Source organism: Chiroxiphia lanceolata, chromosome 1 (genome assembly GCF_009829145.1).
Source record: "Chiroxiphia lanceolata isolate bChiLan1 chromosome 1, bChiLan1.pri, whole genome shotgun sequence".
In the NCBI taxonomy this organism is placed as follows: Eukaryota; Metazoa; Chordata; class Aves; order Passeriformes; family Pipridae; genus Chiroxiphia; species Chiroxiphia lanceolata.
The window spans coordinates 140,407,924-140,421,226 of record NC_045637.1 but is presented as its reverse complement, the minus strand read 5'-3'; the positions used below and the strand labels follow the sequence as shown (position 1 = coordinate 140,421,226).

The following is a 13,303-nucleotide window of genomic DNA, read 5'->3' as shown; positions in this document are numbered from 1 at the left end:
AGACCCCAGGGACTCTGGCTGGCTCCAGTCCATCCTTCCACCACATGCCTAGGTCAGTCCTTACAGATGTCTGGATAACCTGTTCTTAAAAATCCTTAATAACAGAACCTCCACAGTCTCCTGAGACAAAGTATGTCAGTGTTTTGCTACACTTACTATTAGGAACATTTCTTAAATCTGTCTTAAATTTTTCTAAACTCCCTCCCAGCCAGGCTCAGTACAGACTCTTACTGAAAATTTAGCATGTGGCTGATATCTACGGCAGAGACAGAGAACAGTTTATTCATTTTCTTGTTGCTCAGCTTGTGAGCTTATGTGCTTGAAAGCAATTTTTTCTCCCTTCAGACATCTCTCTTTTAATGAAACCCATTTTCTTTAGCCTACCTTCCCACTCATACCTGTATAAACCTTTCTTGAGGAATAACATCTCCACCCATAAAAAAATCTTTAGGTGCAGTGTCACACTAGAAAGAGGAGCTGAACTGCGGGAAGGGAGATGTTTTACATACTGCATTTCTATTTATGTACTCCAAAATGGTGTTTGGGTTTTTTTGTTTGCAACAGTATGATGTTATAGGTACTCAGGTAGCCCATGACCCATCACAATCTGCAGGCCCTTGGAGCTGACCAGCAGCCCAGGGCAGTCAGCCCCAGCCTGGCTCAGAGACACGGGGGAGAGGTGTGAATTCATCCCTCCCAAACTGCATCTTTGGGATTTTCAGTCCTTATCTCCATTTTGTCATTCCTGCAACCTACAGCCAGCATAAGACCTACCATAGTTGAAACAAGCTCATTGTTTCATTTTCCCCTTGCCTGAGCTGTCACTGAAGATGTTAGTTAGTTCTGTTGTTAGTTCTGGGATGAAGGGAGACCGCCAGGGTCCATTCTAGGCACTCCCTTAAGTGGGAAGTACTGATACCTTTCACATACGACTTTGAAATGGCTTTACCCTTCCCATAACAGTTTCACTGCAACCCCACTTCTGCTGCTTGTTTTGGAAAGGGCTGACACTGCCAGAGTTGGTGGAAACCAGGAGGAAAGGATTCTGGGGTGAGAGTGCACCCACTCACTCCCGCTCCATGTACTGGTCTGGAAAAAAACTCCTGAACATTTTTTAATGTGACCTGGCAGGAGACCAGTGTAAATGGCATGTTCTTTTTCCAGTGCTTTGGCCCAAAATGTGTGTTTCAGAGGCTTAAAAGAACAGTCAGTCAATTAAATGTGATAAACGAGGCCATTTGTCACCAGCATTTTCATTTTTCTTTTAAAGTATAAAACGAGATAATGAGCAGGGCTTGAAGAAATCCTTTGTGGTGTTGGAAGCCAAGGTCACATGATATACAGAACGGATTTTCTGCCTCTCCCATCATGAGAATGTGATCTGACAATACTCCCCCTCATGACACAGAAATCAGAGACAATGTTAAGAGGGGGGAGAAAAATCACTAATGCTTGAAAAAACAGTGACACGTTGCAATGAAGATGGGAAAAGAAATGCACTTAGTTAAGGGCAAATCTACCCTCACTGCAAACTTCCTGTTGTAGGTGCTGGTCAATAGGAACAGTAGCACAGAGACAGCCCCATAGTACCTTCATCTTATAACAAAGCCTAAAGCCTAATCACCCTGGTTTCTAAACAGCCCCCAGGAAAGGTGTCAGTCTTGACTTAGCCTAGCTACAGTTTGAAAACAGAAACCTTCTGACTCCTTTCCCCAACCCTCCCTCAGAGTTACCAACACATCACCTACTCAGAAAGAAGACAGCAGAGTATGTATCCAGTGATTGATGGAAAAGATGGTTCACTCCTTGTCCCAGTATGGGGGAAGGGACACAACTGTGATGGGCTGTGTGAGCTGTGGGGTCCTGCACAGCACGGGAGTCCTGAGGCTTTGAGGCTCCAGGTGGTGGGAGGCTATTCCTCCTGGAATGCCCACAGGTACTCCCAGCATACTGGGACACCCTGTTCAGTGACAGCCACGTAAGCGATGCCGTTCAGGTATGTATCCCATAAGAGCTGTGGCACTTATGGTGATGCGGTATCTGCATTAGTGCAGGTTAGTATTTGTGGCTGGAGGCTAGAGCTGGATATGGACCCAGAGCTGGAGTTTTTCCAGCTCTTTTTTGAAGAATAGCACCTTTCTTTCTGGCAGATTCCCAGAATGTTTCCTTCTGCATACAGTCCTTTTCTATCATGTGTATCTAGGAATTGGGAAACATTTACTCCAACGTATGAACCCTCTCTGTACCTATGGGACATGAACATATTGCACTGGCCTCTGTGCCACCAGGTCAGTGTTACTTCTACAGCCTTTTCCCATCTCCCCTCTGCATCTACACACTTGTGCTACCACAGTAAAAAATTACTCTTTTTTGGTTTTGGGGGGATTTTAAACTTGTTTTCTCAATCAGTCGTCAGTTTATACTGAATACGTTGAGGCATGCCAGTAAATATGGTTGTGCACAAACAGGAACAGATATTTAAGGAGCTGAGAACCACTGACAGTTGGTCTCTACAACCTATGTTTTATTTATGTCTGTACTGTGCTGTCTTGGCAGCATTTCATTTAGTCCTGGGATGAAAACCCTGTCTTTTTGCAAACATGGACAACCTCACACATGCCTCTGACATTAAATAAGTGATACAAACACTGCAAGGAAACATATATTTTAAGACAACTACCCAGATACACCAGCAACAGGAGGTGTTGAAGTAGCTTGAAAGACTAAGAACTAAAATCTTATTAAAGAAAATGCAGGACAGGAGGTGCCAGTCAGGTACCAAGGGAATAAACGCCAAGCATGCAGTTGAGCCAATGACTCAGCACCACGTTAACTTCAAGTCTGTGAGTCTTCAGCTGATGGTGAATTTTGTGCCTGGCCTTCAGTGGGGCTCTGTGCAGAGGAGTGCCCTCCTCAGCACCTCAGCAGCTCAACAGCAGTAGCCTACAACTACCTTCACCTATGTGAATGTTTCCAATACTTGTAATGGCTGCCACAGTTGGACTCAATGATCTTTGGGGGGCCCTTCCAACTCAGGATATTCTATGATTCTATGATTCTATGATTCGCACTACTGAGGTCTGTGCCTGAGGGATTTTTCAGATGAGGTATCAAACAACATGACTAGATCCTCTGCTGTACTAAACTGCTGGTAAGAGCAGTCTGTCTGTTCCTACCCCCAACTGGAAGCAGGCTCAGCCTCAGTTCATGAGTTGCCCTGCTTGTGGCTTGCTGAAAGGGTAGGATAATCCTGCTGAAGCCCTTGGTGGGCTGCCCGTTTCCTCTCCTTCCAACTCGCTTGCTTCCAAAACAAATTCCTATTGCAAAGACTCAGGTCCTTTCAACTCTGCATTCCTGCCTGTAACACGATCCCTTTGAAAAGGAGATGAACTGGTACAACTCAGTGAACTTGAAAAGAGAAAGATCCTAAATAATTGTTGGAAATGATTGGAAACAAATATCTCATAAAACAACATATTTCCAAATGTTTCCGAAGCAGTTAGCTGTGCAATGGTCTATTTTCAAAAGCATGGAGACTTACCACAGGCAGGTAATGGAAGTATGGGAGTCAATGCAAACACTATTCCCTTTCTCATGCCCAAAGCCTGTGGGATGGCTGCCTGAAACAAGATGTTGTGTGAAGGTGCTGCCAGGATCCATTTCACCAACAGACTGGGACCCACCCCAGCAGCCTCTAGCTATGGCCCACGGAATGAATGCTGGACCATTTCTGAAGAAGAAACTTGCTGGCATTCACTTTGTTTGGGTTAAGAGAGAAGGACATGGAGAAGGAGGGGGAGGGTCTGACTCCCTCAAGTTCACATTTACAGCTTCAAGCAGGCAGTTCGTTTGCAAACACTTTCCATTGTTTTCTTCCTCCTGTTATCTCTACAGAAGGTTGAGCATCTTTAAAACTGCATTAACCTCCCTTAGGGAGGCTTGTTTTCAGATCCCTTCTCAACCTGATTTGGAGCAGGGACATCAAAGGCAAGGCAAATCTGGTCGCCTGTTAACTTGGATCCGTTTGGAGCTGGTCTGGGCAGTTTGAGCTTACCATGATGTTCACAGTCTTTCGAAATATTTACTTATCTGACTGACAAGAGAGCTATTTCATAAGTTATGATGTCTCCAGTTTTGTGTAAACAATTTACAGTGCTGTGATTGATGCTGAATGCTGTTTGGAGAGAGGCAAGACTGATTGTATATACTAGGCTTTGGTTTGGAGAGTTCAGGCCCAGGACTGGGCAGTATTCTACCTAATAAATAACAACAGTGCTGTTTCAGTGCTCACAAAGCCACATAAACATGGCTGAATTAAAGCAATGCTTCTTTGAGCAGACCTTGGCCATGCAAACATCTGAGACCCCTGCAGAGGTGCCTGGTACAGTGGTCACAGTTCCTGATTCTGCTTTTGACCCATGCCCAGGCTGTCCACAACTCTCCAGCACCTACTGGGCAGAAGGAAACAGCTGGTTTTGTGGGTAGGACAGCCAGCACAAATGTGGAGCATCACACTTCAAGCTCCCTCTCCAAATCTAGGAGGATGGAGGTTGGGAAGTGAGTATCACCATGTCGAGGAGGCAGCTCCAAGTCCTTACAACAGTACAGTGAAAGGAGTGGGCTTGCTTCTTCTGGCACAGCTTCAGGTCATGGTACACGAGTGGTTTCCTCAGTCTTGCATTTTTCAGTGCCTTACTGCAGGTCTCCAGGGGCTTCCATAAGGAGATGGGACTTCTGCTGCAGTGCTTTGAGTCGCACCACCGAAGTCCCTCTTCTGGGTGAACACTTTCCATTACAGTTGTGTATGATCATGGGAGAAGCCTAATCCATGGCGAAAGAAGTATTCCCATCTCCAGTGGAACGACACAGGAGTATGATTGCCATGGCTTATAGGTGCCTGCATCTCAGCTGATGAAAAATAGCTGTAGACAAGCATAAGCCTGCATGAGATGCCAAAGCAGAAAAGAGAGGGTATAGACTAGTGTCAACTGAGAGGAAGTCAGAGTTTTTCATTCAGACCAAGTTGTAAACAAGTTGTTTCAGTTCTGAACCATCAAAATGTTTTGCTTCTGGAATTAAGTGAACTGGACATGTCTGAAACAGCAGTTGCAGGACTATGTAGTTCCCTCAAATTTTCTGCAATCTGACTTTCTGACCTGATTGTGAACAAAGGTATGACTTCCAGAAGTTCCCATGAAACGGAAATGCCAGGACCAGTGGCTATGCATGGCAGAAGTTTGGAAGGAGAGGACGAAAGACCCCTTTCTTGCTACTAAGTAGCTGTTCAGATTGACTGGTACAGACAAGAAATTAAAAAAAACCCCTCACTTTATTCTGGAAATCCTCTTTCAGATACATTCACTCCAGATGCTGCGAATAAAGAATGGGAGGAAATTAAAAGGAGGGAATTGACCCTAACACTGACACAAGATGGTTGGTTGGATGCGAGCTGGATAAAGGCTTTATATACCCATGCAGAGAAAAATGTGCTTCCTCTGAACAGAGCAAAGTAATGAAGTATTGATTTGAAATTATTGAACTGTGATACTTCATCCATGTTGCTGATGGTGGCCTTGTCTAATGGAGAGAAAAGTACAAGGAGGTCTTTCCAGTTCAGACTGGAAAAAGGAAAATTGTGTCTCAGGCAAACATTCCACATATTGCATTCACTGTGGGAGGAAAGTAATACTCAATGTCCTCCTGATGTTCAAAACGGTTTCTGCAATCACCTTCAGCCACCAGAAAAGGCTGATTATCTCCCAGTTTCACCAGTACCATTCACTCTCAAAAGGCTGTATCTTTTCATTTAGTCTTTTGAAATCTGCACTCAGAACAAGAAAGATGTGAAGCAAAATGCAGCTTGCCTCTTCCTCACAAGGGACCAGCTGAAGAGTGATGCACTTAGCAAAGCAAGTGCAGATTTAGGGGGGACCTAAGGGACTGATGGCATTGCCCTTGGTCTCCTTGGAGATATGCCTTGATGTAATTAATAATAAAAAATGGGGGCAAGAATAAAAATGATTCAGAGAAGCTTTGGTACTTCTCCCCAGTTTAGCTCCTGTGACTAAACCCACACAGAGCCTAGAATGAGGAGATGAGCCTATTATAGCTAAGTAGCAGCATAATGAATTATCTTCTTTACACTTACTTTTGCTAGTGAGTAATCCAGTTTCTACCCAAACCCATGTTGGCTATGAAGATTTTGCCAATAACTGATTAATCAAGATGCTGGAAGAATGTGGAATTAGAAATGCAGAAGAAGGACCGTAGCTCTCCACCATTTGCTCTTAAACATTGATAATCTAGGGCAAACTTTCTAACAGATAGCATTAATACAACCAACACTTTGGAGAAAGTCCACCTTTAGCTAAAACTAAATACAAAAAAAATGGTCTGCTTAGTGAAGAGTTTGAATCCCCTCTTTTATGTACAATATAAAAATATATTTATTTTGGGTGGTGAGTCCTTCTTAGATTTGCAGACTCCAATTGAATAGGATAGAGCGTGTTGTGTGTTTTATGTGTCTTTAGGGTCTTTTGCTCAGAAAATTCCCAGAACTGCAGGCTATGAAGTTATAATTTAAATGATATTGAAAGGTATCAGCAGCCTCAGCTTTCCCTCACTTCCCCAGCTCTTGCAAGCCACAGAGGGTTGGCATCACTGTGTTTCCAGCCTCAGCTGTTGTGTGTGGGTACCAGTAGGAAGAGATGGCTCTCAGAGCACCTGAAGAAGGAGTATCTGTGTCTGAAAGAAGCCTATTCCTGAACATTAAAGGGTTGTTGAATTCATGGGACAGAAACAATATGACTGCTGAAGCTCTGCCCTACAACTCTGGGAGCTGCTGGCATGATTTGAGGGCTGGGTTCCTAAGTCCTGTGGAGCAGGCAATGGCTTTCTGATCTGTAGCCCTGACAGAAGGAGGTGCTGGCCCACAGCACTGTGAGCAGGCGGAAAAGCAGCACAAATAAATTTTTAGAAAAGCATTTGGGGTCAATCTTGCAGAGCAATTTCTAAAGAGCTCAAGGGATGTTATTGTTTAAATAAATATTTAAGGGAGATTCCTCTCAGTTTAAACACAGTGAGCTGTAGCATGTGAAAAGCAGCAGCGTTTGATTACACATATGCAAGAGGCCAAAACAATCCATTACAAGTGAAGGTGTCAGAGGAAGAGAATACAATTTCCTTTGATTCTCTTTCTCTGAGACACGTTCTTGACAACACCATTTCTGCCTAGTGCCCAGGTGCAGCAGGGATGCAAACCCTGGCAGTCCCAGCACTGGATGTGCTGTGTAAGTAAGCCATTCTGCATTTTGTCTGATGAGATGTCTGGGGATGGAAGTGCAGGTTTAGCTCCACAGGTTGCTGCAACCCAACAGGCAGCAGCAGGACTGTGTGCCTAAGGAGAAGGGGAAAAAGGTGGGTGTGGCTGGTCACGCATGACCCATCACATGTGTTGGACAGTCTTTGATGGACATACAGTCACAGCCTTGGTGCTAGAGGGCTGCTCGTTACAACAGAGGTTCACTTTAAAATCCTGCTTGGTTTGGTTGAGGCTCGCGGATGGCAACTCAGATGAGTTTGTTGTGGGGGCTACAGACTTGGAGTCACCTTGTGCCATGAGTTTGGTACAGCCAAAGCTTAGCGCCATGCACTGTCAGAGGTGGGATACAAGGAGGTGCTTCTTGCCCTTCAGGTAGACAATGCCAAGGGCATGAACAGCCATCTGGTAGTAGCAGAAGAGAAAACAAAAGAAATTCACTGCTGAGGGGCAAGACATCTAAATAAAGTGAAAGCATACTCAAAGGCCACAAGCAGCTAAAAACCCTCAGTGAGCTTGAGGTTCTTAGGAATCTCTGTATGTCATAAGTCTCCTACATAGACTTGGATGATGGGATTCACAACAGTGTTATAAATGAATTGATTAAAAGGGACTTAGGGCAATTCACAAGACTTGTCTCAGTGTGGCAAACCTGAATTATGTTTGGATAAGGGTTTCCCAAATAGTTTTCAGCAGTGTAAAAGGCTGAAATGTTCATCCTCCTCACCCTGTGCTAGCCTTTTTTCTTTTGTGAAAAAGGTAAGGCCTTTGCCTTATCAGAAGTGAGTTTTTCTTCCCTGATATGATTGCATATTCAATCCCCTTCTGCATTTGAGTTGAAAAACAACAGAGCACTAAAAAAATCACATTTTCCAAAGTGTCCCTGAAATTGAAGGATTCTGTAAAGGTCATGCAACCCAGGTGATGTGTATTTTGTGGATGCATCTGAAGATATGGCAGATCCCCTGTGTGAAGTAGGACCATCCAGGGTGCAGATGAGGAGGATGTAGCTCTTTCAGATCTGTGTGAGAAACTTTATGCACAGACCTGTTTGCTTCATTCATCTCATCAAAGTTGTAACAGCAACATCCTCCTGGATTTATTAGTTTTGTGATGACTTCCACAATGACATCCCCCATAAGCATCTCTGGTCCTTTGACTGTCAGTCTCCACTCCACCCATCCGCATTCCTCCAGCATCAAAGGTTATGTGTATCCATTTTCTTCCATGACACTTGGAGCACAAGCCCATGAGTATCCACCACTCCTTTTCATTTTCTGTTTCAGTTCTCCTGCAAATCCCTGCTTAAAACTCCTGTCTGTGACATCCTTGACAAAGGCAAGGCTGCTGGTGTGAAGCAAGTACTGCCTAACACGCTGGTCAGCGCTGTCTCACAGCTTTTTAGAACTTCTTCCTCTCCCAGTACCTGTCTGTAGGCAGCTCTGGTCTTCTCGCATTGTCAGCTCCTGTTCTTCTGGTCTTTGTTTTTACACAGTCTTGCAGAGCTGAGTCCTGGTGTGTGCGTGGGGCTCCAGGATAATGAAACTTAACTGCCTGTCTCTGTGGAAGGAGAGGCTGTTCAGGATGCTCCACAGTCTATAGTCATACAAGAAGTGAAGGAAATCACCTTTCTGTGACACTTCAGCAGCAGCGGAAACAAGCAGACTGCAGATCCCTACCTTCCGATGTGGAAATCACGTCAAGAGGCACAATGAACACTGATATTTCACCATCTGTCCCCAGATGTTGCATATGCATTGCATATAAAAATAGGCTATAAGAGTACAGTTATGACTGAAAAATCCATGAGGGAAGAGATGCCAGAATTAGATCTCCTTTGTGCTATCTGTTATGATACGCTTATTACATGATCACACAGTGTTTTGTCAGAGGTCTCAACTTTATCCCATGGTACAGCATGGACTGTCTTCACTGGCAATGTTATTTAGAATTATTTTTTTTTCTTGGAGTTCAGTGTGGTCCTAGGCTTTATTTTCTTCCCAAGTCCTCCTCTTAGTAAGAATTACTGATTTTCCCAAGATTGGGAATTACAATGACACATCTCCCTATAGTATCTGGACGCTCTGGTACCTCCATTAAGGGTGTGGTGGTTCTTTAGCCACTTGAACAAAATGGAAACAGAGACAGGTATGTAAGCAAATATCTTGGTTGCACCAAGCATCAGTTTATCAGGGCTCTGCCTTGGTCACTCATCCCAGCTGTCCCCCACCGCAGTGCTGGGCCTTCCCTGCAGCAAGACCCATGCCCACATCCACCCTTGCAGGCTTCATGGGTCCTACAGGCCAGTGCTTCAAGGTCATGAGCTGAGACCGAGGGGTGACCAACAGACATAGCTGGGGCTGGGGCTGTGCAAAAGTGTTCAGCATCAGGCACACTGAACTTGCTCGAGGCAGAGCTTCCATCAGCTCCAATCATGGAAGTGGACATTCGGTAGCAGGGTCTTATGGCACTTGCAGATGTGTGGGCACACCATGTAGCTACTGACTGCAGACTGGGTAAAGCCTCAGCAAGACCTGGCACAGAAGACCCTGCAGGGAGAGCAGGACTGAAGCCAATTCTGAGAGGTAACACTCGTAGTCTGAAAAAGGGACCATGGATAGAGCAGCTCAGGTTTCATGTTGAGCTCTGGCAGTGTCCAGACTCTGTCCCTATGGCTCACATCTTGACAACACACCTTCCTGCCCTGCTCCCAAGTCCCCTGACTCCTCACTTGTACTATGTAAAGTACCATCCCAGTCCCGTGTGACCCCATCCCAGTCCCATGCAATCCTTCAGGTTTAGCAACCCAGTACCAGATGTTTGCTTAGCTCAGTGTCCACAGGGTCCCTGTCTGCCTACTGGCTGTGCTAGGAAAGAATCAGAGTGTATTGTTCCCTGTCTGCCTTTGCATTGACCAACACCTCTGCCCTGAGCAGCATTACATGGACAGCCCATCTTCATCCTGCTTCTAGAGCTGGGGATAGTTCTCGGGCTGCAGAGAGGGGACACAGGTAGCCCGATCCCTGCAGATCTGTGGGGAAGCAGCAGGATCAGCAGAAACTTGGTAGCACTGACTGCTTGCACAGGAGCACTGGGGTCAGCACTGGGCTGAGCTTGCTCATGTGAGAAGGAATCTCAGTGGATTTTGACTACTCAGCCCTAGCACGTCCCTAATAAGTTGCTATTTTTTCTCTTCAAAGGCTATCACTAAGCCAAATTGGAGGAGATTTGCAAAGTTAAAAAAAAAATCACATTCCTAAGACAGAGCTGCCAAATTTCAGATCTTAGCTCCAAAGCGCAGAGGGATAAGAACTATCCAAGGAAAGAATCACCAGGTTCCCCCCTCCCCTTTCTTCCTTTCATTTTTTTCAAGTTGGACAACAATTCCTTTTTTCCTGTGCTCATTCTTGGAATGGACAAAATTGGCTGGACAGTTTTGGCTGAAATTTTCCAGAAAAGAACTTAGCCCAAGGCAGACAATCAAGTTGGAAGAACTCAGTCTAAACTGTTCAAGTCTGACAAAGTTATAAGCAGCAGCAAAGGCGGTCTTATAGCAGGACAGATATGAGTAACCTTTATCACAGGAGCCGCGTGCAATCCCACTGCTGACGCATTCGGAGTTATAATAGCTGATGATGCTGTTCCATTCAGGTGCATCTGATCACGATTCAGATATGTCACCAGTAAAAAACTGTTAACTCAGTCATCCCACTGAGTCTTCCCACACCCCTTCCTACTCAAGCAGCTCTTCCCAACTAACAACTGATCCTTCGAAAAACCACAGTTCCCTCGCCTCCAGTATTTGCGAGCAGGATATGTCAGCTTCAGCTTCTTGGATAGAGGCAGCTGATGCTAAAATGAGATTGCTCTCTGAACTAATGTATTCAAAATTAATAAAAGAAATAAAGCAACACACTCCTCTGGCATGTTCCCATGCATATTTTCCATAAAAGTTAGTTTTTCCACAAGAACAAGTTGTGAGTTTGTAGGGGTTTTGCACTGAATCTTGATATGGAGCTTAGAATTCTTGGCACTGCTTGGGACGTTAAAATGACATCAGCTCCACTTTCTATGTTGGAATTTTATAGTTCCTGCCTGACCGCATTTCTTTGTTCTGCACATATTCTCTCTCCTCCGAGCTGCCTCTCTACCACAGTGTGCTCTTACATGAGTGTTGGAAAAAGCAGAGTGTATTCCTTACAGCCCTGCTTGTCCCTCCCTGTGCCGGGCACCCAAGTGACAAAGCTGCATTTCTCCCTTCAGGACAAAGCAGCACTGTTGACTCAAGGGACGAGGGCACCTTTGCCAGCCGGAAGGCTTCCCCTCAGTGTGGCAGCTCTGTGCTGTGAGGGACCTGGTTCGCTAAGCAGAGTCTTCCTCTTTTCTCTGGCTGAGCAGAGGAGTGGAGTGCCTGCTGTCAGGGTGACATGGCTGTGGGACAGCAGGGACTAGGTGGGAGGAGAGTGATTGCAGACAGGACAATGTGAAACCATCCTGTCTCACTCAAGGAAGGGTAAAGGGACCTGAAAGTAGGGGAAGAGGAAAGGGAGCATCTCTGGGTGGGAAACAAGGCTTTCTCTAGCCCTGGAAAGGTAGCACCTGGAGCAGTGTTTGTTCAGTGCCTCAGTTCTCCCCCTGCCACTGTGCCCACACTGCCCCATGCCTTGGGGCAAGGAGGGGCAGCATTTTTTTAAATCAAGAAAAAATCTGAGTAATGGTGTTTCCATATTACCCAGCAGCTCGACCTGCTGTGTTTGAACACCACGGTGCAGGAGGACTGATTTGGTACTTGGGATTCCCTGTGAATCACAGCACAGGGCTGGGAGAGTTAACAGACTCTGGCACTGGGAGTACAGTTCCACAGGCATTAGCACAGACATCACGCTTGTTTCCTGGATTTCAAATAAAATAAGGATTCAAGGAAAAGATGATGCTTTTCTACATCCCCTATGACTTGGAAAGCAATAAGAGCAAATAAAGGCAGTTAATTATCTGGCACACCACATCCAAACATTTCTGAAAGCACGGTTCTGCTGTTACTGTACGAGTCACGCTGGAGCAGCATTAGCATACACTCTGTAAACAGACTCAGTGCCATCCTCCAGCACAGCCTCAGCCTCCCAAAAGGGATTAGAGCAGCTGGACAAACCGAGGAGGGACTATACCTGGCAGGTAACAAAATGCCAGTTTTTCCTTAGTCTGGCTTGATTGCAATAGCACCTGGATTTGCTATTTCCTATGTTGCCTACATGCTCAGCCTCTCTAATGTGTGAGGAAAAATCACTGCTCTTTGCTTCGCTGTGCAAGATTTATCATTTCATCACTTCTGTGTTATGTGGAAATAGCCAGACCAAAAGAACAGTTAAAGGTTGTGAAGCCATTTGCCAAACACTTCTTGCTTTATAACAGCAACATTTTTACAATTGCATTTGCAACAGCATTTTTGCAATCACATTTATAAGCTCCTTTACAAGCACATGCAACCATATACAGAATGAAGAAAATCTTTACCTTGCTTGCCCAGAGGAGAGAGCCTGGTTTCCTTTCATGGATCAGAAGTAGGGTGAAAAACAAACCCGAAAAAGACCCTTGAACAGACTCATCTGCTGAGAGTTGTTTAAATCCCAAGCCTGCTCCTGCTAGCAGCTCTAAGTTTGTGCTCTGAATAGAGGCTGTGTTATTTTAACCACAGGATTTCTAGTCATGGGGGAGGAGAGATGGATTAGGTACGTTTGCAATCTAATGCTTCACATTTACCTCAACAGAAATGAACTACTTTTAGCCTGATGTAAATAAGTACTGCTAAGATATAAATTTCAAGAGCCCACTAACCAATTATGCTTAAACTAACATGCTAAATAACTGTGGAAAATTCCAGAGGAATAAGATAACATACTTTTGTGTTCTTTCCTAAATAAAAGGCATGTGTGGAATTTCATGCTAGATACTGTGACAACTGAGGGGCAGCAGATGAACTCCACAAAC

General features: G+C 45.0%; 1 protein-coding gene across 2 annotated transcripts in view; it reads right to left on the bottom strand.

The window, feature by feature from the left end:
• JCAD (junctional cadherin 5 associated) overlaps positions 1-13,049 on the bottom strand; it is a 60,584-nt gene extending 47,535 nt beyond the window's left edge. For both annotated transcript variants that reach the window (XM_032688800.1, XM_032688827.1), the window contains exon 1: positions 12,830-13,049. The gene's annotated coding sequence lies outside the window, so the exon portion shown is untranslated. The remainder of the gene's footprint in view (positions 1-12,829) is intronic.
• Between the last annotated feature and the right edge of the window lie 254 nt (positions 13,050-13,303).